At 58.0% G+C, this 26,404-nt stretch overlaps 11 non-coding genes and 4 pseudogenes across 11 annotated transcripts; all 15 read right to left on the bottom strand.

The window, feature by feature from the left end:
- Window positions 1–905: 905 nt before the first annotated feature.
- Window positions 906–1,024, bottom strand: LOC147329369 (5S ribosomal RNA; annotated as a pseudogene).
- Window positions 1,025–3,107: 2,083 nt separating this feature from the next.
- LOC147329368 (5S ribosomal RNA) lies at window positions 3,108–3,226 on the bottom strand. Its single transcript, XR_015129461.1, has one exon. It is a non-coding gene; the product is annotated as a 5S ribosomal RNA (ribosomal RNA).
- Window positions 3,227–4,482: 1,256 nt separating this feature from the next.
- On the bottom strand, window positions 4,483–4,601 carry LOC147329367 (5S ribosomal RNA). Its single transcript, XR_015129460.1, has one exon. It is a non-coding gene; the product is annotated as a 5S ribosomal RNA (ribosomal RNA).
- A 2,033-nt stretch (window positions 4,602–6,634) lies between these two features.
- LOC147329366 (5S ribosomal RNA) lies at window positions 6,635–6,753 on the bottom strand. Its single transcript, XR_015129574.1, has one exon. It is a non-coding gene; the product is annotated as a 5S ribosomal RNA (ribosomal RNA).
- Window positions 6,754–7,889: 1,136 nt separating this feature from the next.
- Window positions 7,890–8,008, bottom strand: LOC147329365 (5S ribosomal RNA; annotated as a pseudogene).
- A 2,228-nt stretch (window positions 8,009–10,236) lies between these two features.
- On the bottom strand, window positions 10,237–10,355 carry LOC147329364 (5S ribosomal RNA). Its single transcript, XR_015129459.1, has one exon. It is a non-coding gene; the product is annotated as a 5S ribosomal RNA (ribosomal RNA).
- Window positions 10,356–11,450: 1,095 nt separating this feature from the next.
- On the bottom strand, window positions 11,451–11,569 carry LOC147329363 (5S ribosomal RNA). Its single transcript, XR_015129573.1, has one exon. It is a non-coding gene; the product is annotated as a 5S ribosomal RNA (ribosomal RNA).
- Window positions 11,570–13,011: 1,442 nt separating this feature from the next.
- Window positions 13,012–13,130, bottom strand: LOC147329362 (5S ribosomal RNA). Its single transcript, XR_015129384.1, has one exon. It is a non-coding gene; the product is annotated as a 5S ribosomal RNA (ribosomal RNA).
- Window positions 13,131–14,622: 1,492 nt separating this feature from the next.
- LOC147329361 (5S ribosomal RNA) lies at window positions 14,623–14,741 on the bottom strand. The gene has a single exon (XR_015129458.1). It is a non-coding gene; the product is annotated as a 5S ribosomal RNA (ribosomal RNA).
- A 1,525-nt stretch (window positions 14,742–16,266) lies between these two features.
- Window positions 16,267–16,385, bottom strand: LOC147329360 (5S ribosomal RNA). Its single transcript, XR_015129599.1, has one exon. It is a non-coding gene; the product is annotated as a 5S ribosomal RNA (ribosomal RNA).
- Window positions 16,386–17,718: 1,333 nt separating this feature from the next.
- Window positions 17,719–17,837, bottom strand: LOC147329359 (5S ribosomal RNA). The gene has a single exon (XR_015129456.1). It is a non-coding gene; the product is annotated as a 5S ribosomal RNA (ribosomal RNA).
- Window positions 17,838–20,105: 2,268 nt separating this feature from the next.
- Window positions 20,106–20,224, bottom strand: LOC147329358 (5S ribosomal RNA). Its single transcript, XR_015129455.1, has one exon. It is a non-coding gene; the product is annotated as a 5S ribosomal RNA (ribosomal RNA).
- A 2,152-nt stretch (window positions 20,225–22,376) lies between these two features.
- On the bottom strand, window positions 22,377–22,495 carry LOC147329357 (5S ribosomal RNA; annotated as a pseudogene).
- A 1,056-nt stretch (window positions 22,496–23,551) lies between these two features.
- LOC147329356 (5S ribosomal RNA) lies at window positions 23,552–23,670 on the bottom strand. The gene has a single exon (XR_015129454.1). It is a non-coding gene; the product is annotated as a 5S ribosomal RNA (ribosomal RNA).
- A 1,373-nt stretch (window positions 23,671–25,043) lies between these two features.
- Window positions 25,044–25,162, bottom strand: LOC147329355 (5S ribosomal RNA; annotated as a pseudogene).
- Window positions 25,163–26,404: the final 1,242 nt, after the last annotated feature.

Below are 26,404 nucleotides of genomic sequence, written 5' to 3'. Positions count from 1 at the left end.
CCCTGGTGTGGTCTAAGTGGCCTCAGCCAGTGCCACAGGCCCTGGTGTGGTGTAAGTGGCCTGAGCAAGAGCCACAGGCCCTGGTGTGGTCTAAGTGGCCTCAGCCAGTGCCACAGGCCCTGGTGTGGTGTAAGTGGCCTGAGCAAGAGCCACAGGCCCTGGTGTGGTGTAAGTGGCCTGAGCAAGTGCCACAGGCCCTGGTGTGGTGTAAGTGGCCTAAGCCAGAGCCACAGGCCCTGGTGTGGTGTAAGTGGCCTCAATAGCAAATAAGGCCCTGGTGTGGTGTAAGTGGCCTGAGCAAGAACCACAGGGCCTGGTGTGGTGTAAGTGGCCTCAGCCAGCAGCAAAAGGGCCCTGGTGTGGTGTAGGTGGCCTCAGCCAGCAGCCACAGGCCCTGGTGTGGTGTAAGTGGCCTCAATAGCAACTAAGGCCCTGGTGTGGTGTAAGTGGCTTCAGCCAGCAGCCACAGGCCCTGGTGTGGTGTAAATGGCCTCAGCCAGCAGCCACAGGCCCTGGTGTGGTGTAGGTGGCCTCAGCCAGCAGCCACAGGCCCTGGTGTGGTGTAAGTGGCCTCAATAGCAACTAAGGCCCTGGTGTGGTGTAAGTGGCTTCAGCCAGCAGCCACAGGCTCTGGTGTGGTGTAACTGGCCTCAGCCAGCAGCCACAGGCCCTGGTGTGGTGTAAGTGGCCTCAGCCAGAGCCACAGGCCCTGATGTGGTGTAAGTGGCCCCAGCCGGTCACTCAGGCCCTGGTGTGGTGTAGGTGGCATCAGCTAGCAGCACAAGACATTGGAAAACAGCCAAAAGCAGTGTCGTTAATGTGCCCTCATTAATGGGCAGCTGCTTTTGGTCTTTTAATACACCCCTTCTCTGGATCAAAAGCGGTTCAATGACATGAAAATCAAAGGCTTACAGCACCAGGTATTCCCAGGCAGTCTCCCATCCAAGTACTAACCAAGCCCAGCCCTGCTTAGCTTCCGAGATCAGACGAGGTCCGGCGTGCTCAGGGTGGTATGGCCGTAAGCTGCTGGCCCCAGCACAATGTCTCAATTTATGGATTCAAGTGATTAGGTGGCAAGTACCTGAAGTTACGAAGACAGTCCTATAACCATACCTGCATGTTTGCATAATACCCTAACCCAAAGGCTCAGTTTGGCATTTATCCAACAGCACAGGCCCTGGATTGTTGAAGATGGCCTCAGGAACCAGCACAGGGCCTGGTGTGTTGTACATGGCCACAGCAAGCAGCACAGGGCCTGGTTTGGTGAAGATGGCCTCGGCCAGAAGCGCAGGGCCTGGTGTGATGTGAGTGGCCTGAGCAAGAGCCACAGGCCTTGGTGTGGTGTAAGTGGCCTCAGCCAGCAGCCACAGGCCCTGGTGTGGTGTAGGTCGCCTCAGCCAGAAGCCACAGGCACTGGTGTGGTGTAAGTGGCCTCAGCCAGCAGCAAAAGGGCCCTGGTGTGGTGTAAGTGGCCTCAGCCAGCAGCCACAGGCCCTGGTGTGGTGTAAGTGGCCTCAACCAGCAGCCACAGGCCCTGGTGTGGTGTAAGTGGCCTCAGCCAGCAGCCACAGGCCCTGGTGTGGTGTAAGTGGCCTCAGCCAGTGCCACAGGCCCTGGTGTGGTGTAAGTGGCCTGAGCAAGAGCCACAGACCCTGGTGTGGTGTAATTGGCCTCAGCCAGCAGCCACAGGCCCTGGTGTGGTGTAAGTCGCCTCAGACAGAAGCCACAGGCACTGGTGTGGTGTAAGTGGCCTCAGCCAGCAGCAAAAGGGCCCTGGTGTGGTGTAAGTCGCCTCAGCCAGCAGCCACAGGCCCTGGTGTGGTGTAGGTGGCCTCAGCCACCAGCCACAGGCCCTGGTGTGGTGTAAGTGGCCTCAGCCAGCAGCCACAGGCCCTGGTGTGGTGTAAGTGGCCTCAGCCAGCAGCCACAGGCCCTGGTGTGGTGTAAGTGGCCTCAGCCAGTGCCACAGGCCCTGGTGTGGTGTAAGTGGCCTGAGCAAGAGCCACAGGCCCTGGTGTGGTGTAAGTGGCCTGAGCAAGAGCCACAGACCCTGGTGTGGTGTAATTGGCCTCAATAGCAACTAATGCCCTGGTGTGGTGTAGGTGGCCTCAGCCAGCAGCCACAGGCCCTGGTGTGGTGAAAGTGGCCTCAGCCAGAGCCACAGGCCCTGATGTGGTGTAAGTGGCCTCAGCCAGAGCAACAGGCCCTGATGTGGTGTAAGTGGCCCCAGCCGGTCACTCAGGCCCTGGTGTGTTTTACATGGCCACAGCAAGCAGCACAGGGCCTGGTTTGGTGAAGATGGCCTCAGCAAGCAGCCACAGGCCCTGGTTTGGTGTAAGTGGCCTCAGCCAGCAGCCACAGGCCCTGGTGTGGTGTAAGTGGCCTCAGCCAGCAGCCACAGGCCCTGGTGTGGTCTAAGTGGCCTCAGCCAGTGCCACAGGCCCTGGTGTGGTGTAAGTGGCCTGAGTAAGAGCCACAGGCCCTGGTGTGGTGTAAGTGGCCTCAGCCAGCAGCCACAGGCCCTGGTGTGGTGTAAGTGGCCTGAGCAAGTGCCACAGGCCCTGGTGTGGTGTAAGTGGCCTAAGCCAGAGCCACAGGCCCTGGTGTGGTGTAAGTGGCCTGAGCATGAGCCACAGGGCCTGGTTTGGTGAAGATGGCCTCGGCCAGAAGCGCAGGGCCTGGTGTGATGTGAGTGTCCTGAGCAAGAGCCACAGGCCCTGGTGTGGTGTAATTGGCCTCAATAGCAACTAAGGCCCTGGTGTGGTGTAAGTGGCCTGAGCAAGAGCCACATACCCTGGTGTGGTGTAATTGGCCTCAATAGCAACTAAGGCCCTGGTGTGGTGTAGGTGGCCTCAGCCAGCAGCCACAGGCCCTGGTGTGGTGTAAGTGGCCTCAGCCAGAGCAACAGGCCCTGATGTGGTGTAAGTGGCCCCAGCCGGTCACTCAGGCCCTGGTGTGGTGTAGGTGGCATCAGCTAGCAGCACAAGACATTGGAAAACAGCCAAAAGCAATGTCGTTAATGTGCCCTCATTAATGGGGAGCTGCTTCTGGTCTTTTAATACACCCCTTCTCTGGATCAAAAGCGGTTCAATGACATGAAAATCAAAGGCTTACAGCACCAGGTATTCCCAGGCAGTCTCCCATCCAAGTACTAACCAAGCCCAGCCCTGCTTAGCTTCCGAGATCAGACGAGGTCGGGCGTGCTCAGGGTGGTATGGCCGTAAGCTGCTGGCCCCAGCACAATGACTCAATTTATGGATTCAAGTGATTAGGTGGCAAGTACCTGAAGTTACGAAGACAATCCTATAACCATACCTGCATGTTTGCATAATACCCTAACCCAAAGGCTCAGTTTAGCATTTATCCAACAGCACAGGCCCTGGATTGTTGAAGATGGCCTCAAGAACCAGCACAGGACCTGGTGTGTTTTACATGGCCACAGCAAGCAGCACAGGGCCTGGTTTGGTGAAGATGGCCTCAGCAAGCAGCCACAGGCCCTGGTTTGGTGTAAGTGGCCTCAGCTAGCAGCCACAGGCCCTGGTGTGGTGTGAGTGGCCTCAGCCAGCAGCCACAGGCCCTGGTGTGGTCTAAGTGGCCTCAGCCAGTGCCACAGGCCCTGGTGTGGTGTAAGTGGCCTAAGCCAGAGCCACAGGCCCTGGTGTGGTGTAAGTGGCCTCAATAGCAAATAAGGCCCTGGTGTGGTGTAAGTGGCCTGAGCAAGAACCACAGGGCCTGGTTTGGTGAAGATGGCCTCGGCCAGAAGCGCAGGGCCTGGTGTGATGTGAGTGGCCTGAGCAAGAGCCACAGGCCCTGGTGTGGTGTAAGTGGCCTCATTCAGCAGCCACAGGCCCTGGTGTGGTGTAAGTGGCCTCAGCCAGAAGCCACATGCACTGGTGTGGTGTAAGTGGCCTCAGCCAGCAGCAAAAGGGCCCTGGTGTGGTGTAGGTGGCCTCAGCCAGCAGCCACAGGCCCTGGTGTGGTGTAAGTGGCCTCAATAGCAACTAAGGCCCTGGTGTGGTGTAAGTGGCTTCAGCCAGCAGCCACAGGCCCTGGTGTGGTGTAAGTGGCCTCAGCCAGCAGCCACAGGCCCTGGTGTGGTGTAGGTGGCCTCAGCCAGCAGCCACAGGCCCTGGTGTGGTGTAAGTGGCCTCAATAGCAACTAAGGCCCTGGTGTGGTGTAAGTGGCTTCAGCCAGCAGCCACAGGCTCTGGTGTGGTGTAACTGGCCTCAGCCAGCAGCCACAGGCCCTGGTGTGGTGTAAGTGGCCTCAGCCAGAGCCACAGGCCCTGATGTGGTGTAAGTGGCCCCAGCCGGTCACTCAGGCCCTTGTGTGGTGTAGGTTGCATCAGCTAGCAGCACAAGACATTGGAAAACAGCCAAAAGCAGTGTCGTTAATGTGCCCTCATTAATGGGGAGCTGCTTTTGGTCTTTTAATACACCCCTTCTCTGGATCAAAAGCGGTTCAATGACATGAAAATGAAAGGCTTACAGCACCAGGTATTCCCAGGCAGTCTCCCATCCAAGTACTAACCAAGCCCAGCCCTGCTTAGCTTCCGAGATCAGACGAGGTCGGGCGTGCTCAGGGTGGTATGGCCGTAAGCTGCTGGCTCCAGCACAATGTCTCAATTTATGGATTCAAGTGATTAGGTGGCAAGTACCTGAAGTTACGAAGACAATGCTATAACCATACCTGCATGTTTGCATAATACCCTAACCCAAAGGCTCAGTTTGGTATTTATCCAACAGCACAGGCCCTGGATTGTTGAAGATGGCCTCAGGAACCAGCACAGGGCCTGGTGTGTTGTACATGGCCACAGCAAGGAGCACAGGGCCTGGTTTGGTGAAGATGGCCTCGGCCAGAAGCGCAGGGCCTGGTGTGATGTGAGTGGCCTGAGCAAGAGCCACAGGCCTTGGTGTGGTGTAAGTGGCCTCAGCCAGCAGCCACAGGCCCTGGTGTGGTGTAAGTCGCCTCAGCCAGAAGCCACAGGCACTGGTGTGGTGTAAGTGGCCTCAGCCAGCAGCCACAGGCCCTGGTGTGGTGTAGGTGGCCTCAGCCAGCAGCCACAGGCCCTGGTGTGGTGTAGGTGGCCTCAGCCAGCAGCCACAGGCCCTGGTGTGGTGTAAGTGGCCTCAGCCAGCAGCCACAGGCCCTGGTGTGGTGTAAGTGGCCTGAGCAAGAGCCACAGGCCCTGGTGTGGTGTAAGTGGCCTGAGCAAGAGCCACAGACCCTGGTGTGGTGTAAGTGGCCTGAGCAAGAGCCACAGACCCTGGTGTGGTGTAATTGGCCTCAATAGCAACTAATGCCCTGGTGTGGTGTAGGTGGCCTCAGCCAGCAGCCACAGGCCCTGGTGTGGTGTAAGTGGCCTGAGCAAGAGCCACAGGCCCTGGTGTGGTGTAAGTGGCCTGAGCAAGAGCCACAGGCCCTGGTGTGGTGTAATTGGCCTCAATAGCAACTAATGCCCTGGTGTGGTGTAGGTGGCCTCAGCCAGCAGCCACAGGCCCTGGTGTGGTGAAAGTGGCCTCAGCCAGCAGCCACAGGCCCTGGTGTGGTGTAGGTGGCCTCAGCCAGCAGCCACAGGCCCTGGTGTGGTGTAGGTGGCCTCAGCCAGCAGCCACAGGCCCTGGTGTGGTGTAAGTGGCCTCAGCCACAGGCCCTGGTGTGGTGTAGGTGGCCTCAGCCAGCAGCCACAGGCCCTGGTGTGGTGTAGGTGGCCTCAGCCAGCAGCCACAGGCCCTGGTGTGGTGTAAGTGGCCTCAGCCAGCAGCCACAGGCCCTGGTGTGGTGTAAGTGGCCTGAGCAAGAGCCACACGCCCTGGTGTGGTGTAAGTGGCCTGAGCAAGAGCCACAGACCCTGGTGTGGTGTAATTGGCCTCAATAGCAACTAATGCCCTGGTGTGGTGTAGGTGGCCTCAGCCAGCAGCCACAGGCCCTGGTGTGGTGAAAGTGGCCTCAGCCAGAAGCGCAGGGCCTGGTGTGATGTGAGTGGCCTGAGCAAGAGCCACAGGCCTTGGTGTGGTGTAAGTGGCCTCAGCCAGCAGCCACAGGCCCTGGTGTGGTGTAAGTGGCCTGAGCAAGAGCCACAGGCCCTGGTGTGGTGTAAGTGGCCTGAGCAAGAGCCACAGACCCTGGTGTGGTGTAATTGGCCTCAATAGCAACTAATGCCCTGGTGTGGTGTAGGTGGCCTCAGCCAGCAGCCACAGGCCCTGGTGTGGTGTAAGTGGCCTCAGCCAGCAGCCACAGGCCCTGGTGTGGTGTAAGTGGCCTGAGCAAGTGCCACAGGCCTGGTGTGGTGTAAGTGGCCTGAGCAAGAGCCACAGACCCTGGTGTGGTGTAATTGGCCTCAATAGCAACTAAGGCCCTGGTGTGGTGTAGGTGGCCTCAGCCAGCAGCCACAGGCCCTGGTGTGGTGTAAGTGGCCTCAGCCAGAGCCACAGGCCCTGATGTGGTGTAAGTGGCCCCAGCCGGTCACTCAGGCCCTGGTGTGGTGTAGGTGGCATCAGCTAGCAGCACAAGACATTGGAAAAGAGCCAAAAGCAATGTCGTTAATGTGCCCTCATTAGTGGGCAGCTGCTTTTGGTCTTTTAATACACCCCTTCTCTGGATCAAAAGCGGTTCAATGACATGAAAATGAAAGGCTTACAGCACCAGGTATTCCCAGGCAGTCTCCCATCCAAGTACTAACCAAGCCCAGCCCTGCTTAGCTTCCGAGATCAGACGAGGTCGGGCGTGCTCAGGGTGGTATGGCCATAAGCTGCTGGCCCCAGCACAATGACTCAATTTATGGATTCAAGTGATTAGGTGGCAAGTACCTGAAGTTACGAAGACAATCCTATAACCATACCTGCATGTTTGCATAATACCCTAACCCAAAGGCTCAGTTTAGCATTTATCCAACAGCACAGGCCCTGGATTGTTGAAGATGGCCTCAGGAACCAGCACAGGGCCTGGTGTGTTGTACATGGCCACAGCTAGCAGCACAGGGCCTGGTTTGGTGAAGATGGCCTCGGCCAGAAGAGCAGGGCCTGGTGTGATGTGAGTGGCCTGAGCAAGAGCCACATACCCTGGTGTGGTGTAATTGGCCTCAATAGCAACTAAGGCCCTGGTGTGGTGTAGGTGGCCTCAGCCAGTGCCACAGGCCCTGGTGTGGTGTAAGTGGCCTGAGCAAGAGCCACAGACCCTGGTGTGGTGTAATTGGCCTCAGCCAGCAGCCACAGGCCCTGGTGTGGTGTAAGTCGCCTCAGACAGAAGCCACAGGCACTGGTGTGGTGTAAGTGGCCTCAGCCAGCAGCAAAAGGGCCCTGGTGTGGTGTAAGTCGCCTCAGCCAGCAGCCACAGGCCCTGGTGTGGTGTAGGTGGCCTCAGCCACCAGCCACAGGCCCTGGTGTGGTGTAAGTGGCCTCAGCCAGCAGCCACAGGCCCTGGTGTGGTGTAAGTGGCCTCAGCCAGCAGCCACAGGCCCTGGTGTGGTGTAAGTGGCCTCAGCCAGTGCCACAGGCCCTGGTGTGGTGTAAGTGGCCTGAGCAAGAGCCACAGGCCCTGGTGTGGTGTAAGTGGCCTGAGCAAGAGCCACAGACCCTGGTGTGGTGTAATTGGCCTCAATAGCAACTAATGCCCTGGTGTGGTGTAGGTGGCCTCAGCCAGCAGCCACAGGCCCTGGTGTGGTGAAAGTGGCCTCAGCCAGAGCCACAGGCCCTGATGTGGTGTAAGTGGCCCCAGCCGGTCACTCAGGCCCTTGTGTGGTGTAGGTTGCATCAGCTAGCAGCACAAGACATTGGAAAACAGCCAAAAGCAGTGTCGTTAATGTGCCCTCATTAATGGGGAGCTGCTTTTGGTCTTTTAATACACCCCTTCTCTGGATCAAAAGCGGTTCAATGACATGAAAATCAAAGGCTTACAGAACCAGGTATTCCCAGGCAGTCTCCCATCCAAGTACTAACCAAGCCCAGCCCTGCTTAGCTTCCGAGATCAGACGAGGTCGGGCGTGCTCAGGGTGGTATGGCCGAAAGCTGCTGGCCCCAGCACAATGTCTCAATTTATGGATTCAAGTGATTAGGTGGCAAGTACCTGAAGTTACGAAGACAATGCTATAACCATACCTGCATGTTTGCATAATACCCTAACCCAAAGGCTCAGTTTGGCATTTATCCAACAGCACAGGCCCTGGATTGTTGAAGATGGCCTCAGGAACCAGCACAGGGCCTGGTGTGATGTGAGTGGCCTGAGCAAGAGCCACAGGCCTTGGTGTGGTGTAAGTGGCCTCAGCCAGCAGCCACAGGCCCTGGTGTGGTGTAAGTCGCCTCAGCCAGAAGCCACAGGCACTGGTGTGGTGTAAGTGGCCTCAGCCAGCAGCCACAGGCCCTGGTGTGGTGTAGTTGGCCTCAGCCAGCAGCCACAGGCCCTGGTGTGGTGTAGGTGGCCTCAGCCAGCAGCCACAGGCCCTGGTGTGGTGTAAGTGGCCTGAGCAAGAGCCACAGGCCCTGGTGTGGTGTAAGTGGCCTGAGCAAGAGCCACAGACCCTGGTGTGGTGTAATTGGCCTCAATAGCAACTAATGCCCTGGTGTGGTGTAGGTGGCCTCAGCCAGCAGCCACAGGCCCTGGTGTGGTGTAAGTGGCCTCAGCCAGCAGCCACAGGCCCTGGTGTGGTATAAGTGGCCTGAGCAAGTGCCACAGGCCTGGTGTGGTGTAAGTGGCCTCAGCCAGCAGCCACAGGCCCTGGTGTGGTCTAAGTGGCCTCAGCCAGTGCCACAGGCCCTGGTGTGGTGTAAGTGGCCTGAGTAAGAGCCACAGGCCCTGGTGTGGTGTAAGTGGCCTCAGCCAGCAGCCACAGGCCCTGGTGTGGTGTAAGTGGCCTGAGCAAGTGCCACAGGCCCTGGTGTGGTGTAAGTGGCCTAAGCCAGAGCCACAGGCCTGGTGTGGTGTAAGTGGCCTGAGCAAGAGCCACAGGGCCTGGTTTGGTGAAGATGGCCTCGGCCAGAAGAGCAGGGCCTGGTGTGATGTGAGTGGCCTGAGCAAGAGCCACATACCCTGGTGTGGTGTAATTGGCCTCAATAGCAACTAAGGCCCTGGTGTGGTGTAGGTGGCCTCAGCCAGCAGCCACAGGCCCTGGTGTGGTGTAAGTGGCCTCAATAGCAACTAAGGCCCTGGTGTGGTGTAAGTGGCCTGAGCAAGAGCCACATACCCTGGTGTGGTGTAATTGGCCTCAATAGCAACTAAGGCCCTGGTGTGGTGTAGGTGGCCTCAGCCAGCAGCCACAGGCCCTGGTGTGGTGTAAGTGGCCCCAGCCGGTCACTCAGGCCCTGGTGTGTTTTACATGGCCACAGCAAGCAGCACAGGGCCTGGTTTGGTGAAGATGGCCTCAGCAAGCAGCCACAGGCCCTGGTTTGGTGTAAGTGGCCTCAGCCAGCAGCCACAGGCCCTGGTGTGGTGTAAGTGGCCTGAGCAAGAGCCACAGGCCCTGGTGTGGTGTAATTGGCCTGAGCAAGAGCCACAGACCCTGGTGTGGTGTAATTGGCCTCAATAGCAACTAATGCCCTGGTGTGGTGTAGGTGGCCTCAGCCAGCAGCCACAGGCCCTGGTGTGGTGAAAGTGGCCTCAGCCAGCAGCCACAGGCCCTGGTGTGGTGTAGGTGGCCTCAGCCAGCAGCCACAGGCCCTGGTGTGGTGTAGGTGGCCTCAGCCAGCAGCCACAGGCCCTGGTGTGGTGTAAGTGGCCTCAGCCACAGGCCCTGGTGTGGTGTAGGTGGCCTCAGCCAGCAGCCACAGGCCCTGGTGTGGTGTAGGTGGCCTCAGCCAGCAGCCACAGGCCCTGGTGTGGTGTAAGTGGCCTCAGCCAGCAGCCACAGGCCCTGGTGTGGTGTAAGTGGCCTGAGCAAGAGCCACACGCCCTGGTGTGGTGTAAGTGGCCTGAGCAAGAGCCACAGACCCTGGTGTGGTGTAATTGGCCTCAATAGCAACTAATGCCCTGGTGTGGTGTAGGTGGCCTCAGCCAGCAGCCACAGGCCCTGGTGTGGTGAAAGTGGCCTCAGCCAGAGCCACAGGCCCTGATGTGGTGTAAGTGGCCCCAGCCGGTCCCTCAGGCCCTTGTGTGGTGTAGGTTGCATCAGCTAGCAGCACAAGACATTGGAAAAGAGCCAAAAGCAGTGTCGTTAATGTGCCCTCATTAATGGGCAGCTGCTTTTGGTCTTTTAATACACCCCTTCTCTGGATCAAAAGCGGTTCAATGACATGAAAATGAAAGGCTTACAGCACCAGGTATTCCCAGGCAGTCTCCCATCCAAGTACTAACCAAGCCCAGCCCTGCTTAGCTTCCGAGATCAGACGAGGTCGGGCGTGCTCAGGGTGGTATGGCCGTAAGCTGCTGGCTCCAGCACAATGTCTCAATTTATGGATTCAAGTGATTAGGTGGCAAGTACCTGAAGTTACGAAGACAATGCTATAACCATACCTGCATGTTTGCATAATACCCTAACCCAAAGGCTCAGTTTGGCATTTATCCAACAGCACAGGCCCTGGATTGTTGAAGATGGCCTCAGGAACCAGCACAGGGCCTGGTGTGTTGTACATGGCCACAGCAAGGAGCACAGGGCCTGGTTTGGTGAAGATGGCCTCGGCCAGAAGCGCAGGGCCTGGTGTGATGTGAGTGGCCTGAGCAAGAGCCACAGGCCTTGGTGTGGTGTAAGTGGCCTCAGCCAGCAGCCACAGGCCCTGGTGTGGTGTAAGTCGCCTCAGCCAGAAGCCACAGGCACTGGTGTGGTGTAAGTGGCCTCAGCCAGCAGCCACAGGCCCTGGTGTGGTGTAGTTGGCCTCAGCCAGCAGCCACAGGCCCTGGTGTGGTGTAGGTGGCCTCAGCCAGCAGCCACAGGCCCTGGTGTGGTGTAAGTGGCCTGAGCAAGAGCCACAGGCCCTGGTGTGGTGTAAGTGGCCTGAGCAAGAGCCACAGACCCTGGTGTGGTGTAATTGGCCTCAATAGCAACTAATGCCCTGGTGTGGTGTAGGTGGCCTCAGCCAGCAGCCACAGGCCCTGGTGTGGTGTAAGTGGCCTCAGCCAGCAGCCACAGGCCCTGGTGTGGTGTAAGTGGCCTGAGCAAGTGCCACAGGCCTGGTGTGGTGTAAGTGGCCTGAGCAAGAGCCACAGACCCTGGTGTGGTGTAATTGGCCTCAATAGCAACTAAGGCCCTGGTGTGGTGTAGGTGGCCTCAGCCAGCAGCCACAGGCCCTGGTGTGGTGTAAGTGGCCTCAGCCAGAGCCACAGGCCCTGGTGTGGTGTAAGTGGCCCCAGCCGGTCACTCAGGCCCTGGTGTGGTGTAGGTGGCATCAGCTAGCAGCACAAGACATTGGAAAACAGCCAAAAGCAATGTCGTTAATGTGCCCTCATTAATGGGGAGCTGCTTTTGGTATTTTAATACACCCCTTCTCTGGATCAAAAGCGGTTCAATGACATGAAAATGAAAGGCTTACAGCACCAGGTATTCCCAGGCAGTCTCCCATCCAAGTACTAACCAAGCCCAGCCCTGCTTAGCTTCCGAGATCAGACGAGGTCGGGCGTGCTCAGGGTGGTATGGCCATAAGCTGCTGGCCCCAGCACAATGACTCAATTTATGGATTCAAGTGATTAGGTGGCAAGTACCTGAAGTTACGAAGACAATCCTATAACCATACCTGCATGTTTGCATAATACCCTAACCCAAAGGCTCAGTTTAGCATTTATCCAACAGCACAGGCCCTGGATTGTTGAAGATGGCCTCAGGAACCAGCACAGGGCCTGGTGTGTTGTACATGGCCACAGCTAGCAGCACAGGGCCTGGTTTGGTGAAGATGGCCTCGGCCAGAAGAGCAGGGCCTGGTGTGATGTGAGTGGCCTGAGCAAGAGCCACATACCCTGGTGTGGTGTAATTGGCCTCAATAGCAACTAAGGCCCTGGTGTGGTGTAGGTGGCCTCAGCCAGCAGCCACAGGCCCTGGTGTGGTGTAAGTGGCCTCAATAGCAACTAAGGCCCTGGTGTGGTGTAAGTGGCCTGAGCAAGAGCCACATACCCTGGTGTGGTGTAATTGGCCTCAATAGCAACTAAGGCCCTGGTGTGGTGTAGGTGGCCTCAGCCAGCAGCCACAGGCCCTGGTGTGGTGTAATTGGCCCCAGCCGGTCACTCAGGCCCTGGTGTGTTTTACATGGCCACAGCATGCAGCACAGGGCCTGGTTTGGTGAAGATGGCCTCAGCAAGCAGCCACAGGCCCTGGTTTGGTGTAAGTGGCCTCAGCCAGCAGCCACAGGCCCTGGTGTGGTGTAAGTGGCCTCAGCCAGCAGCCACAGGCCCTGGTGTGGTCTAAGTGGCCTCAGCCAGTGCCACAGGCCCTGGTGTGGTGTAAGTGGCCTGAGTAAGAGCCACAGGCCCTGGTGTGGTGTAAGTGGCCTCAGCCAGCAGCCACAGGCCCTGGTGTGGTGTAAGTGGCCTGAGCAAGTGCCACAGGCCCTGGTGTGGTGTAAGTGGCCTAAGCCAGAGCCACAGGCCCTGGTGTGGTGTAAGTGGCCTGAGCAAGAGCCACAGGGCCTGGTTTGGTGTAATTGGCCTCAATAGCAACTAAGGCCCTGGTGTGGTGTAAGTGGCCTGAGCAAGAGCCACAGGCCCTGGTGTGGTGTAATTGGCCTCAATAGCAACTAAGGCCCTGGTGTGGTGTAAGTGGCCTGAGCAAGAGCCACATACCCTGGTGTGGTGTAATTGGCCTCAATAGCAACTAAGGCCCTGGTGTGGTGTAGGTGGCCTCAGCCAGCAGCCACAGGCCCTGGTGTGGTGTAAGTGGCCTCAGCCAGAGCAACAGGCCCTGATGTGGTGTAAGTGGCCCCAGCCGGTCACTCAGGCCCTGGTGTGGTGTAGGTGGCATCAGCTAGCAGCACAAGACATTGGAAAACAGCCAAAAGCAATGTCGTTAATGTGCCCTCATTAATGGGGAGCTGCTTCTGGTCTTTTAATACACCCCTTCTCTGGATCAAAAGCGGTTCAATGACATGAAAATGAAAGGCTTACAGCACCAGGTATTCCCAGGTAGTCTCCCATCCAAGTACTAACCAAGCCCAGCCCTGCTTAGCTTCCGAGATCAGACGAGGTCGGGCGTGCTCAGGGTGGTATGGCCGTAAGCTGCTGGCCCCAGCACAATGTCTCAATTTATTGATTCAAGTGATTAGGTGGCAAGTACCTGAAGTTACGAAGACAATCCTATAACCATACCTGCATGTTTGCATAATACCCTAACCAAAAGGCTCAGTTTGGCATTTATCCAACAGCACAGGCCCTGGATTGTTGAAGATGGCCTCAAGAACCAGCACAGGACCTGGTGTGTTTTACATGGCCACAGCAAGCAGCACAGGGCCTGGTTTGGTGAAGATGGCCTCAGCAAGCAGCCACAGGCCCTGGTGTGGTGTGAGTGGCCTCAGCCAGCAGCCACAGGCCCTGGTGTGGTGTGAGTGGCCTCAGCTAGCAGCCACAGGCCCTGGTGTGGTGTGAGTGGCCTCAGCCAGCAGCCACAGGCCCTGGTTTGGTGTAAGTGGCCTCAGCTAGCAGCCACAGGCCCTGGTGTGGTGTGAGTGGCCTCAGCCAGCAGCCACAGGCCCTGGTGTGGTCTAAGTGGCCTCAGCCAGTGCCACAGGCCCTGGTGTGGTGTAAGTGGCCTGAGCAAGAGCCACAGGCCCTGGTGTGGTGTAAGTGGCCTCAGCCAGCAGCCACAGGCCCTGGTGTGGTCTAAGTGGCCTCAGCCAGTGCCACAGGCCCTGGTGTGGTGTAAGTGGCCTGAGCAAGAGCCACAGGCCCTGGTGTGGTCTAAGTGGCCTCAGCCAGTGCCACAGGCCCTGGTGTGGTGTAAGTGGCCTGAGCAAGAGCCACAGGCCCTGGTGTGGTGTAAGTGGCCTGAGCAAGTGCCACAGGCCCTGGTGTGGTGTAAGTGGCCTAAGCCAGAGCCACAGGCCCTGGTGTGGTGTAAGTGGCCTCAATAGCAAATAAGGCCCTGGTGTGGTGTAAGTGGCCTGAGCAAGAACCACAGGGCCTGGTGTGGTGTAAGTGGCCTCAGCCAGCAGCAAAAGGGCCCTGGTGTGGTGTAGGTGGCCTCAGCCAGCAGCCACAGGCCCTGGTGTGGTGTAAGTGGCCTCAATAGCAACTAAGGCCCTGGTGTGGTGTAAGTGGCTTCAGCCAGCAGCCACAGGCCCTGGTGTGGTGTAAATGGCCTCAGCCAGCAGCCACAGGCCCTGGTGTGGTGTAGGTGGCCTCAGCCAGCAGCCACAGGCCCTGGTGTGGTGTAAGTGGCCTCAATAGCAACTAAGGCCCTGGTGTGGTGTAAGTGGCTTCAGCCAGCAGCCACAGGCTCTGGTGTGGTGTAACTGGCCTCAGCCAGCAGCCACAGGCCCTGGTGTGGTGTAAGTGGCCTCAGCCAGAGCCACAGGCCCTGATGTGGTGTAAGTGGCCCCAGCCGGTCACTCAGGCCCTGGTGTGGTGTAGGTGGCATCAGCTAGCAGCACAAGACATTGGAAAACAGCCAAAAGCAGTGTCGTTAATGTGCCCTCATTAATGGGCAGCTGCTTTTGGTCTTTTAATACACCCCTTCTCTGGATCAAAAGCGGTTCAATGACATGAAAATGAAAGGCTTACAGCACCAGGTATTCCCAGGCAGTCTCCCATCCAAGTACTAACCAAGCCCAGCCCTGCTTAGCTTCCGAGATCAGACGAGGTCGGGCGTGCTCAGGGTGGTATGGCCGTAAGCTGCTGGCTCCAGCACAATGTCTCAATTTATGGATTCAAGTGATTAGGTGGCAAGTACCTGAAGTTACGAAGACAATGCTATAACCATACCTGCATGTTTGCATAATACCCTAACCCAAAGGCTCAGTTTGGCATTTATCCAACAGCACAGGCCCTGGATTGTTGAAGATGGCCTCAGGAACCAGCACAGGGCCTGGTGTGTTGTACATGGCCACAGCAAGGAGCACAGGGCCTGGTTTGGTGAAGATGGCCTCGGCCAGAAGCGCAGGGCCTGGTGTGATGTGAGTGGCCTGAGCAAGAGCCACAGGCCTTGGTGTGGTGTAAGTGGCCTCAGCCAGCAGCCACAGGCCCTGGTGTGGTGTAAGTCGCCTCAGCCAGAAGCCACAGGCACTGGTGTGGTGTAAGTGGCCTCAGCCAGCAGCCACAGGCCCTGGTGTGGTGTAGGTGGCCTCAGCCAGCAGCCACAGGCCCTGGTGTGGTGTAGGTGGCCTCAGCCAGCAGCCACAGGCCCTGGTGTGGTGTAAGTGGCCTCAGCCAGCAGCCACAGGCCCTGGTGTGGTGTAAGTGGCCTGAGCAAGAGCCACAGGCCCTGGTGTGGTGTAAGTGGCCTGAGCAAGAGCCACAGACCCTGGTGTGGTGTAAGTGGCCTGAGCAAGAGCCACAGACCCTGGTGTGGTGTAATTGGCCTCAATAGCAACTAATGCCCTGGTGTGGTGTAGGTGGCCTCAGCCAGCAGCCACAGGCCCTGGTGTGGTGTAAGTGGCCTGAGCAAGAGCCACAGGCCCTGGTGTGGTGTAATTGGCCTGAGCAAGAGCCACAGACCCTGGTGTGGTGTAATTGGCCTCAATAGCAACTAATGCCCTGGTGTGGTGTAGGTGGCCTCAGCCAGCAGCCACAGGCCCTGGTGTGGTGAAAGTGGCCTCAGCCAGCAGCCACAGGCCCTGGTGTGGTGTAGGTGGCCTCAGCCAGCAGCCACAGGCCCTGGTGTGGTGTAGGTGGCCTCAGCCAGCAGCCACAGGCCCTGGTGTGGTGTAAGTGGCCTCAGCCACAGGCCCTGGTGTGGTGTAGGTGGCCTCAGCCAGCAGCCACAGGCCCTGGTGTGGTGTAGGTGGCCTCAGCCAGCAGCCACAGGCCCTGGTGTGGTGTAAGTGGCCTCAGCCAGCAGCCACAGGCCCTGGTGTGGTGTAAGTGGCCTGAGCAAGAGCCACAGACCCTGGTGTGGTGTAATTGGCCTCAATAGCAACTAATGCCCTGGTGTGGTGTAGGTGGCCTCAGCCAGCAGCCACAGGCCCTGGTGTGGCGAAAGTGGCCTCAGCCAGAGCCACAGGCCCTGATGTGGTGTAAGTGGCCCCAGCCGGTCACTCAGGCCCTTGTGTGGTGTAGGTTGCATCAGCTAGCAGCACAAGACATTGGAAAAGAGCCAAAAGCAGTGTCGTTAATGTGCCCTCATTAATGGGGAGCTGCTTTTGGTCTTTTAATACACCCCTTCTCTGGATCAAAAGCGGTTCAATGACATGAAAATCAAAGGCTTACAGCACCAGGTATTCCCAGGCAGTCTCCCATCCAAGTACTAACCAAGCCCAGCCCTGCTTAGCTTCCGAGGTCAGACGAGGTCGGGCGTGCTCAGGGTGGTATGGCCGTAAGCTGCTGGCTCCAGCACAATGTCTCCATTTGTGGATTCAAGTGATTAGGTGGCAAGTACCTGAAGTTACGAAGACAATGCTATAACCATACCTGCATGTTTGCATAATACCCTAACCCAAAGGCTCAGTTTGGCATTTATCCAACAGCACAGGCCCTGGATTGTTGAAGATGGCCTCAGGAACCAGCACAGGGCCTGGTGTGTTGTACATGGCCACAGCAAGGAGCACAGGGCCTGGTTTGGTGAAGATGGCCTCGGCCAGAAGCGCAGGGCCTGGTGTGATGTGAGTGGCCTGAGCAAGAGCCACAGGCCTTGGTGTGGTGTAAGTGGCCTCAGCCAGCAGCCACAGGCCCTGGTGTGGTGTAAGTGGCCTGAGCCAGCAGCCACAGGCCCTGGTGTGGTGTAAGTGGCCTGAGCAAGAGCCACAGGCCCTGGTGTGGTGTAAGTGGCCTGAGCCAGTAGCCACAGGCCCTGGTGTGGTGTAAGTGGCCTGAGCAAGTGCCACAGGCCTGGTGTGGTGTAAGTCGCCTCAGCCAGAAGCCACAGGCACTGGTGTGGTGTAAGTGGCCTCAGCCAGCAGCCACAGGCCCTGGTGTGGTGTAGGTGGCCTCAGCCAGCAGCCACAGGCCCTGGTGTGGTGTAGGTGGCCTCAGCCAGCAGCCACAGGCCCTGGTGTGGTGTAAGTGGCCTCAGCCAGCAGCCACAGGCCCTGGTGTGGTGTAAGTGGCCTGAGCAAGAGCCACAGGCCCTGGTGTGGTGTAAGTGGCCTGAGCAAGAGCCACAGACCCTGGTGTGGTGTAATTGGCCTCAATAGCAACTAATGCCCTGGTGTGGTGTAGGTGGCCTCAGCCAGCAGCCACAGGCCCTGGTGTGGTGTAAGTGGCCTCAGCTAGCAGCCACAGGCCCTGGTGCGGTGTGAGTGGCCTCAGCCAGCATCCACAGGCCCTGGTGTGGTCTAAGTGGCCTCAGCCAGTGCCACAGGCCCTGGTGTGGTGTAAGTGGCCTGAGCAAGAGCCACAGACCCTGGTGTGGTGTAATTGGCCTCAATAGCAACTAATGCCCTGGTGTGGTGTAGGTGGCCTCAGCCAGCAGCCACAGGCCCTGGTGTGGTGAAAGTGGCCTCAGCCAGAGCCACAGGCCCTGATGTGGTGTAAGTGGCCCCAGCCGGTCCCTCAGGCCCTTGTGTGGTGTAGGTTGCATCAGCTAGCAGCACAAGACATTGGAAAAGAGCCAAAAGCAGTGTCGTTAATGTGCCCTCATTAATGGGCAGCTGCTTTTGGTCTTTTAATACACCCCTTCTCTGGATCAAAAGCGGTTCAATGACATGAAAATCAAAGGCTTACAGCACCAGGTATTCCCAGGCAGTCTCCCATCCAAGTACTAACCAAGCCCAGCCCTGCTTAGCTTCCGAGATCAGACGAGGTCGGGCGTGCTCAGGGTGGTATGGCCGTAAGCTGCTGGCTCCAGCACAATGTCTCAATTTATGGATTCAAGTGATTAGGTGGCAAGTACCTGAAGTTACGAAGACAATGCTATAACCATACCTGCATGTTTGCATAATACCCTAACCCAAAGGCTCAGTTTGGCATTTATCCAACAGCACAGGCCCTGGATTGTTGAAGATGGCCTCAGGAACCAGCACAGGGCCTGATGTGTTGTACATGGCCACAGCAAGCAGCACAGGGCCTGGTTTGGTGAAGATGGCCTCGGCCAGAAGCACAGGGCCTGGTGTGATATGAGTGGCCTGAGCAAGAGCCACAGGCCCTGGTGTGTTGTAAGTGGCCTCAGCCAGCAGCCACAGGCCCTGGTGTGGTGTAGGTGGCCTCAGCCAGCAGCCACAGGCCCTGGTGTGGTGTAAGTGGCCTCAGCCAGTGCCACAGGCCCTGGTGTGGTGTAATTGGCCTCAATAGCAACTAAGGCCCTGGTGTGGTGTAAGTGGCCTGAGCAAGAGCCACATACCCTGGTGTGGTGTAATTGGCCTCAATAGCAACTAAGGCCCTGGTGTGGTGTAGGTGGCCTCAGCCAGCAGCCACAGGCCCTGGTGTGGTGTAAGTGGCCTCAGCCAGAGCAACAGGCCCTGATGTGGTGTAAGTGGCCCAAGCCGGTCACTCAGGCCCTGGTGTGGTGTAAGTGGCCTCAGCCAGCAGCAAAAGGGCCCTGGTGTGGTGTAAGTCGCCTCAGCCAGCAGCCACAGGCCCTGGTGTGGTGTAGGTGGCCTCAGCCACCAGCCACAGGCCCTGGTGTGGTGTAAGTGGCCTCAGCCAGCAGCCACAGGCCCTGGTGTGGTGTAAGTGGCCTCAGCCAGCAGCCACAGGCCCTGGTGTGGTGTAAGTGGCCTCAGCCAGTGCCACAGGCACTGGTGTGGTGTAAGTGGCCTGAGCAAGAGCCACAGGCCCTGGTGTGGTGTAAGTGGCCTGAGCAAGAGCCACAGGGCCTGGTTTGGTGAAGATGGCCTCGGCCAGAAGAGCAGGGCCTGGTGTGATGTGAGTGGCCTGAGCAAGAGCCACATACCCTGGTGTGGTGTAATTGGCCTCAATAGCAACTAAGGCCCTGGTGTGGTGTAGGTGGCCTCAGCCAGCAGCCACAGGCCCTGGTGTGGTGTAAGTGGCCTCAATAGCAACTAAGGCCCTGGTGTGGTGTAAGTGGCCTGAGCAAGAGCCACATACCCTGGTGTGGTGTAATTGGCCTCAATAGCAACTAAGGCCCTGGTGTGGTGTAGGTGGCCTCAGCCAGCAGCCACAGGCCCTGGTGTGGTGTAAGTGGCCCCAGCCGGTCACTCAGGCCCTGGTGTGTTTTACATGGCCACAGCAAGCAGCACAGGGCCTGGTTTGGTGAAGATGGCCTCAGCAAGCAGCCACAGGCCCTGGTTTGGTGTAAGTGGCCTCAGCCAGCAGCCACAGGCCCTGGTGTGGTGTAAGTGGCCTGAGCAAGAGCCACAGGCCCTGGTGTGGTGTAATTGGCCTGAGCAAGAGCCACAGACCCTGGTGTGGTGTAATTGGCCTCAATAGCAACTAATGCCCTGGTGTGGTGTAGGTGGCCTCAGCCAGCAGCCACAGGCCCTGGTGTGGTGAAAGTGGCCTCAGCCAGCAGCCACAGGCCCTGGTGTGGTGTAGGTGGCCTCAGCCAGCAGCCACAGGCCCTGGTGTGGTGTAGGTGGCCTCAGCCAGCAGCCACAGGCCCTGGTGTGGTGTAAGTGGCCTCAGCCACAGGCCCTGGTGTGGTGTAGGTGGCCTCAGCCAGCAGCCACAGGCCCTGGTGTGGTGTAGGTGGCCTCAGCCAGCAGCCACAGGCCCTGGTGTGGTGTAAGTGGCCTCAGCCAGCAGCCACAGGCCCTGGTGTGGTGTAAGTGGCCTGAGCAAGAGCCACACGCCCTGGTGTGGTGTAAGTGGCCTGAGCAAGAGCCACAGACCCTGGTGTGGTGTAATTGGCCTCAATAGCAACTAATGCCCTGGTGTGGTGTAGGTGGCCTCAGCCAGCAGCCACAGGCCCTGGTGTGGTGAAAGTGGCCTCAGCCAGAGCCACAGGCCCTGATGTGGTGTAAGTGGCCCCAGCCGGTCCCTCAGGCCCTTGTGTGGTGTAGGTTGCATCAGCTAGCAGCACAAGACATTGGAAAAGAGCCAAAAGCAGTGTCGTTAATGTGCCCTCATTAATGGGCAGCTGCTTTTGGTCTTTTAATACACCCCTTCTCTGGATCAAAAGCGGTTCAATGACATGAAAATGAAAGGCTTACAGCACCAGGTATTCCCAGGCAGTCTCCCATCCAAGTACTAACCAAGCCCAGCCCTGCTTAGCTTCCGAGATCAGACGAGGTCGGGCGTGCTCAGGGTGGTATGGCCGTAAGCTGCTGGCCCCAGCACAATGACTCAATTTATGGATTCAAGTGATTAGGTGGCAAGTACCTGAAGTTACGAAGACAATGCTATAACCATACCTGCATGTTTGCATAATACCCTAACCCAAAGGCTCAGTTTGGCATTTATCCAACAGCACAGGCCCTGGATTGTTGAAGATGGCCTCAGGAACCAGCACAGGGCCTGGTGTGTTGTACATGGCCACAGCAAGGAGCACAGGGCCTGGTTTGGTGAAGATGGCCTCGGCCAGAAGCGCAGGGCCTGGTGTGATGTGAGTGGCCTGAGCAAGAGCCACAGGCCTTGGTGTGGTGTAAGTGGCCTCAGCCAGCAGCCACAGGCCCTGGTGTGGTGTAAGTCGCCTCAGCCAGAAGCCACAGGCACTGGTGTGGTGTAAGTGGCCTCAGCCAGCAGCCACAGGCCCTGGTGTGGTGTAGTTGGCCTCAGCCAGCAGCCACAGGCCCTGGTGTGGTGTAGGTGGCCTCAGCCAGCAGCCACAGGCCCTGGTGTGGTGTAAGTGGCCTGAGCAAGAGCCACAGGCCCTGGTGTGGTGTAAGTGGCCTGAGCAAGAGCCACAGACCCTGGTGTGGTGTAATTGGCCTCAATAGCAACTAATGCCCTGGTGTGGTGTAGGTGGCCTCAGCCAGCAGCCACAGGCCCTGGTGTGGTGTAAGTGGCCTCAGCCAGCAGCCACAGGCCCTGGTGTGGTGTAAGTGGCCTGAGCAAGTGCCACAGGCCTGGTGTGGTGTAAGTGGCCTCAGCCAGCAGCCACAGGCCCTGGTGTGGTCTAAGTGGCCTCAGCCAGTGCCACAGGCCCTGGTGTGGTGTAAGTGGCCTGAGTAAGAGCCACAGGCCCTGGTGTGGTGTAAGTGGCCTCAGCCAGCAGCCACAGGCCCTGGTGTGGTGTAAGTGGCCTGAGCAAGTGCCACAGGCCCTGGTGTGGTGTAAGTGGCCTAAGCCAGAGCCACAGGCCCTGGTGTGGTGTAAGTGGCCTGAGCAAGAGCCACAGGGCCTGGTTTGGTGAAGATGGCCTCGGCCAGAAGAGCAGGGCCTGGTGTGATGTGAGTGGCCTGAGCAAGAGCTACATACCCTGGTGTGGTGTAATTGGCCTCAATAGCAACTAAGGCCCTGGTGTGGTGTAAGTGGCCTGAGCAAGAGCCACATACCCTGGTGTGGTGTAATTGGCCTCAATAGCAACTAAGGCCCTGGTGTGGTGTAGGTGGCCTCAGCCAGCAGCCACAGGCCCTGGTGTGGTGTAAGTGGCCCCAGCCGGTCACTCAGGCCCTGGTGTGTTTTACATGGCCACAGCAAGCAGCACAGGGCCTGGTTTGGTGAAGATGGCCTCAGCAAGCAGCCACAGGCCCTGGTTTGGTGTAAGTGGCCTCAGCCAGCAGCCACAGGCCCTGGTGTGGTGTAAGTGGCCTCAGCCAGCAGCCACAGGCCCTGGTGTGGTCTAAGTGGCCTCAGCCAGTGCCACAGGCCCTGGTGTGGTGTAAGTGGCCTGAGTAAGAGCCACAGGCCCTGGTGTGGTGTAAGTGGCCTCAGCCAGCAGCCACAGGCCCTGGTGTGGTGTAAGTGGCCTGAGCAAGTGCCACAGGCCCTGGTGTGGTGTAAGTGGCCTAAGCCAGAGCCACAGGCCCTGGTGTGGTGTAAGTGGCCTGAGCAAGAGCCACAGGGCCTGGTTTGGTGAAGATGGCCTCGGCCAGAAGCGCAGGGCCTGGTGTGATGTGAGTGGCCTGAGCAAGAGCCACAGGCCCTGGTGTGGTGTAATTGGCCTCAATAGCAACTAAGGCCCTGGTGTGGTGTAAGTGGCCTGAGCAAGAGCCACATACCCTGGTGTGGTGTAATTGGCCTCAATAGCAACTAAGGCCCTGGTGTGGTGTAGGTGGCCTCAGCCAGCAGCCACAGGCCCTGGTGTGGTGTAAGTGGCCTCAGCCAGAGCAACAGGCCCTGATGTGGTGTAAGTGGCCCCAGCCGGTCACTCAGGCCCTGGTGTGGTGTAGGTGGCATCAGCTAGCAGCACAAGACATTGGAAAACAGCCAAAAGCAATGTCGTTAATGTGCCCTCATTAATGGGGAGCTGCTTCTGGTCTTTTAATACACCCCTTCTCTGGATCAAAAGCGGTTCAATGACATGAAAATGAAAGGCTTACAGCACCAGGTATTCCCAGGCAGTCTCCCATCCAAGAACTAACCAAGCCCAGCCCTGCTTAGCTTCCGAGATCAGACGAGGTCGGGCGTGCTCAGGGTGGTATGGCCGTAAGCTGCTGGCCCCAGCACAATGTCTCAATTTATGGATTCAAGTGATTAGGTGGCAAGTACCTGAAGTTACGAAGACAATCCTATAACCATACCTGCATGTTTGCATAATACCCTGACCAAAAGGCTCAGTTTGGCATTTATCCAACAGCACAGGCCCTGGATTGTTGAAGATGGCCTCAAGAACCAGCACAGGACCTGGTGTGTTTTACATGGCCACAGCAAGCAGCACAGGGCCTGGTTTGGTGAAGATGGCCTCAGCAAGCAGCCACAGGCCCTGGTTTGGTGTAAGTGGCCTCAGCTAGCAGCCACAGGCCCTGGTGTGGTGTGAGTGGCCTCAGCCAGCAGCCACAGGCCCTGGTGTGGTCTAAGTGGCCTCAGCCAGTGCCACAGGCCCTGGTGTGGTGTAAGTGGCCTGAGCAAGAGCCACAGGCCCTGGTGTGGTCTAAGTGGCCTCAGCCAGTGCCACAGGCCCTGGTGTGGTGTAAGTGGCCTGAGCAAGAGCCACAGGCCCTGGTGTGGTGTAAGTGGCCTGAGCAAGTGCCACAGGCCCTGGTGTGGTGTAAGTGGCCTAAGCCAGAGCCACAGGCCCTGGTGTGGTGTAAGTGGCCTCAATAGCAAATAAGGCCCTGGTGTGGTGTAAGTGGCCTGAGCAAGAACCACAGGGCCTGGTGTGGTGTAAGTGGCCTCAGCCAGCAGCAAAAGGGCCCTGGTGTGGTGTAGGTGGCCTGAGCAAGAGCCACAGGCCCTGGTGTGGTGTAAGTGGCCTGAGCAAGAGCCACAGACCCTGGTGTGGTGTAATTGGCCTCAGCCAGCAGCCACAGGCCCTGGTGTGGTGAAAGTGGCCTCAGCCAGAGCCACAGGCCCTGATGTGGTGTAAGTGGCCCCAGCCGGTCCCTCAGGCCCTTGTGTGGTGTAGGTTGCATCAGCTAGCAGCACAAGACATTGGAAAAGAGCCAAAAGCAGTGTCGTTAATGTGCCCTCATTAATGGGCAGCTGCTTTTGGTCTTTTAATACACCCCTTCTCTGGATCAAAAGCGGTTCAATGACATGAAAATGAAAGGCTTACAGCACCAGGTATTCCCAGGCAGTCTCCCATCCAAGTACTAACCAAGCCCAGCCCTGCTTAGCTTCCGAGATCAGACGAGGTCGGGCGTGCTCAGGGTGGTATGGCCGTAAGCTGCTGGCTCCAGCACAATGTCTCAATTTATGGATTCAAGTGATTAGGTGGCAAGTACCTGAAGTTACGAAGACAATGCTATAACCATACCTGCATGTTTGCATAATACCCTAACCCAAAGGCTCAGTTTGGCATTTATCCAACAGCACAGGCCCTGGATTGTTGAAGATGGCCTCAGGAACCAGCACAGGGCCTGGTGTGTTGTACATGGCCACAGCAAGCAGCACAGGGCCTGGTTTGGTGAAGATGGCCTCAGCCAGAAGCACAGGGCCTGGTGTGATATGAGTGGCCTGAGCAAGAGCCACAGGCCCTGGTGTGGTGTAAGTGGCCAGAGCAAGAGCCACAGGCCCTGGTGTGGTGTAAGTGGCCTGAGCAAGAGCCACAGGCCCTGGTGTGGTGTAGGTGGCCTCAGCCAGCAGCCACAAGCCCTTGTGTGGTGTAAGTGGCCTCAGCCAGCAGCCACAGGCCCTGGTGTGGTGTAGGTGGCCTCAGCCAGCAGCCACAAGCCCTTGTGTGGTGTAAGTGGCCTCAGCCAGCAGCCACAGGCCCTGGTGTGGTGTAAGTGGCCTCAGCCAGTGCCACAGGCCCTGGTGTGGTGTAAGTGGCCTGAGCAAGAGCCACAGACCATGGTGTGGTGTAATTGGCCTCAATAGCAACTAAGGCCCTGGTGTGGTGTAGGTGGCCTAAGCCAGCAGCCACAGGCCCTGGTGTGGTGTAAGTGGCCTCAGCCAGCAGCCACAGGCCCTGGTGTGGTGTAAGTCGCCTCAGCCAGAAGCCACAGGCACTGGTGTGGTGTAAGTGGCCTCAGCCAGCAGCAAAAGGGCCCTGGTGTGGTGTAAGTCGCCTCAGCCAGCAGCCACAGGCCCTGGTGTGGTGTAGATGGCCTCAGCCAGCAGCCACAGGCCCTGGTGTGGTGTAAGTGGCCTCAGCCAGCAGCCACAGGCCCTGGTGTGGTCTAAGTTGCCTCAGCCAGAAGCACAGGGCCTGGTGTGATATGAGTGGCCTGAGAAAGAGCCACAGGCCCTGGTGTGGTGTAAGTGGCCTGAGCAAGAGCCACAGGCCCTGGTGTGGTGTAAGTGGCCTGAGCAAGAGCCACAGGCCCTGGTGTGGTGTAAGTGGCCTGAGCAAGAGCCACAGGCCCTGGTGTGGTGTAATTGGCCTCAATAGCAACTAAGGCCCTGGTTTGGTGTATGTGGCCTCAGCCAGCAAATAAGGCCGTGGTGTGGTGTAGGTGGCATCAGCTAGCAGCACAAGACATTGGAAAACAGCCAAAAGCAATGTCGTTAATGTGCCCTCATTAATGGGGAGCTGCTTTTGGTCTTTTAATACACCCCTTCTCTGGATCAAAAGCGGTTCAATGACATGAAAATGAAAGGCTTACAGCACCAGGTATTCCCAAGCAGTCTCCCATCCAAGTACTAACCAAGCCCAGCCCTGCTTAGCTTCCGAGATCAGACGAGGTCGGGCGTGCTCAGGGTGGTATGGCCGAAAGCTGCTGGCTCCAGCACAATGTCTCAATTTATGGATTCAAGTGATTAGGTGGCAAGTACCTGAAGTTACGAAGACAATCCTATAACCATACCTGCATGTTTGCATAATACCCTAACACAGAGGCTCAGTTTGGCATTTATCCAACAGCACAGGCCCTGGATTGTTGAAGATGGCCTCAAGAACCAGCACAGGACCTGGTGTGTTTTACATGGCCACAGCAAGCAGCACAGGGCCTGGTTTGGTGAAGATGGCCTCAGCAAGCAGCCACAGGCCCTGGTTTGGTGTAAGTGGCCTCAGCCAGCAGCCACAGGCCCTGGTGTGGTGTAAGTCGCCTCAGCCAGCAGCCACAGGCCCTGGTGTGGTCTAAGTGGCCTCAGCCAGTGCCACAGGCCCTGGTGTGGTGTAAGTGGCCTGAGTAAGAGCCACAGGCCCTGGTGTGGTGTAAGTGGCCTCAGCCAGCAGCCACAGGCCCTGGTGTGGTGTAAGTGGCCTCAGCCAGCAGCCACAGGCCCTGGTGTGGTGTAAGTGGCCTCAGCCAGAAGCACAGGGCCTGGTGTGATATGAGTGGCCTGAGCAAGAGCCACAGGCCCTGGTGTGGTGTAAGTGGCCTGAGCAAGAGCCACAGGCCCTGGTGTGGTGTAAGTGGCCTCAATAGCAAATAAGGCCCTGGTGTGGTGTAAGTGGCCTGAGCAAGAACCACAGGGCCTGGTTTGGTGAAGATGGCCTCGGCCAGAAGCGCAGGGCCTGGTGTGATGTGAGTGGCCTGAGCAAGAGCCACAGGCCCTGGTGTGGTGTATGTGGCCTCATTCAGCAGCCACAGGCCCTGGTGTGGTGTAAGTGGCCTCAGCCAGGAGCCACATGCACTGGTGTGGTGTAAGTGGCCTCAGCCAGCAGCAAAAGGGCCCTGGTGTGGTGTAGGTGGCCTCAGCCAGCAGCCACAGGCCCTGGTGTGGTGTAAGTGGCATCAATAGCAACTAAGGCCCTGGTGTGGTGTAAGTGGCTTCAGCCAGCAGCCACAGGCCCTGGTGTGGTGTAAGTGGCCTCAGCCAGCAGCCACAGGCCCTGGTGTGGTGTAGGTGGCCTCAGCCAGCAGCCACAGGCCCTGGTGTGGTGTAAGTGGCCTCAATAGCAACTAAGGCCCTGGTGTGGTGTAAGTGGCTTCAGCCAGCAGCCACAGGCTCTGGTGTGGTGTAACTGGCCTCAGCCAGCAGCCACAGGCCCTGGTGTGGTGTAAGTGGCCTCAG

This window comes from Aulonocara sp. 'chitande type north' Nkhata Bay, linkage group LG5 (assembly GCF_057382095.1).
Source record: "Aulonocara sp. 'chitande type north' Nkhata Bay isolate Kocher_YH1m ecotype deep benthic linkage group LG5, A_spYH_male_GT1.1, whole genome shotgun sequence".
NCBI classification, from domain to species: Eukaryota; Metazoa; Chordata; class Actinopteri; order Cichliformes; family Cichlidae; genus Aulonocara; species Aulonocara sp. 'chitande type north' Nkhata Bay.
Note: the sequence above shows the minus strand (reverse complement) of the source record. Positions and strands in the feature narration are given on the sequence as shown.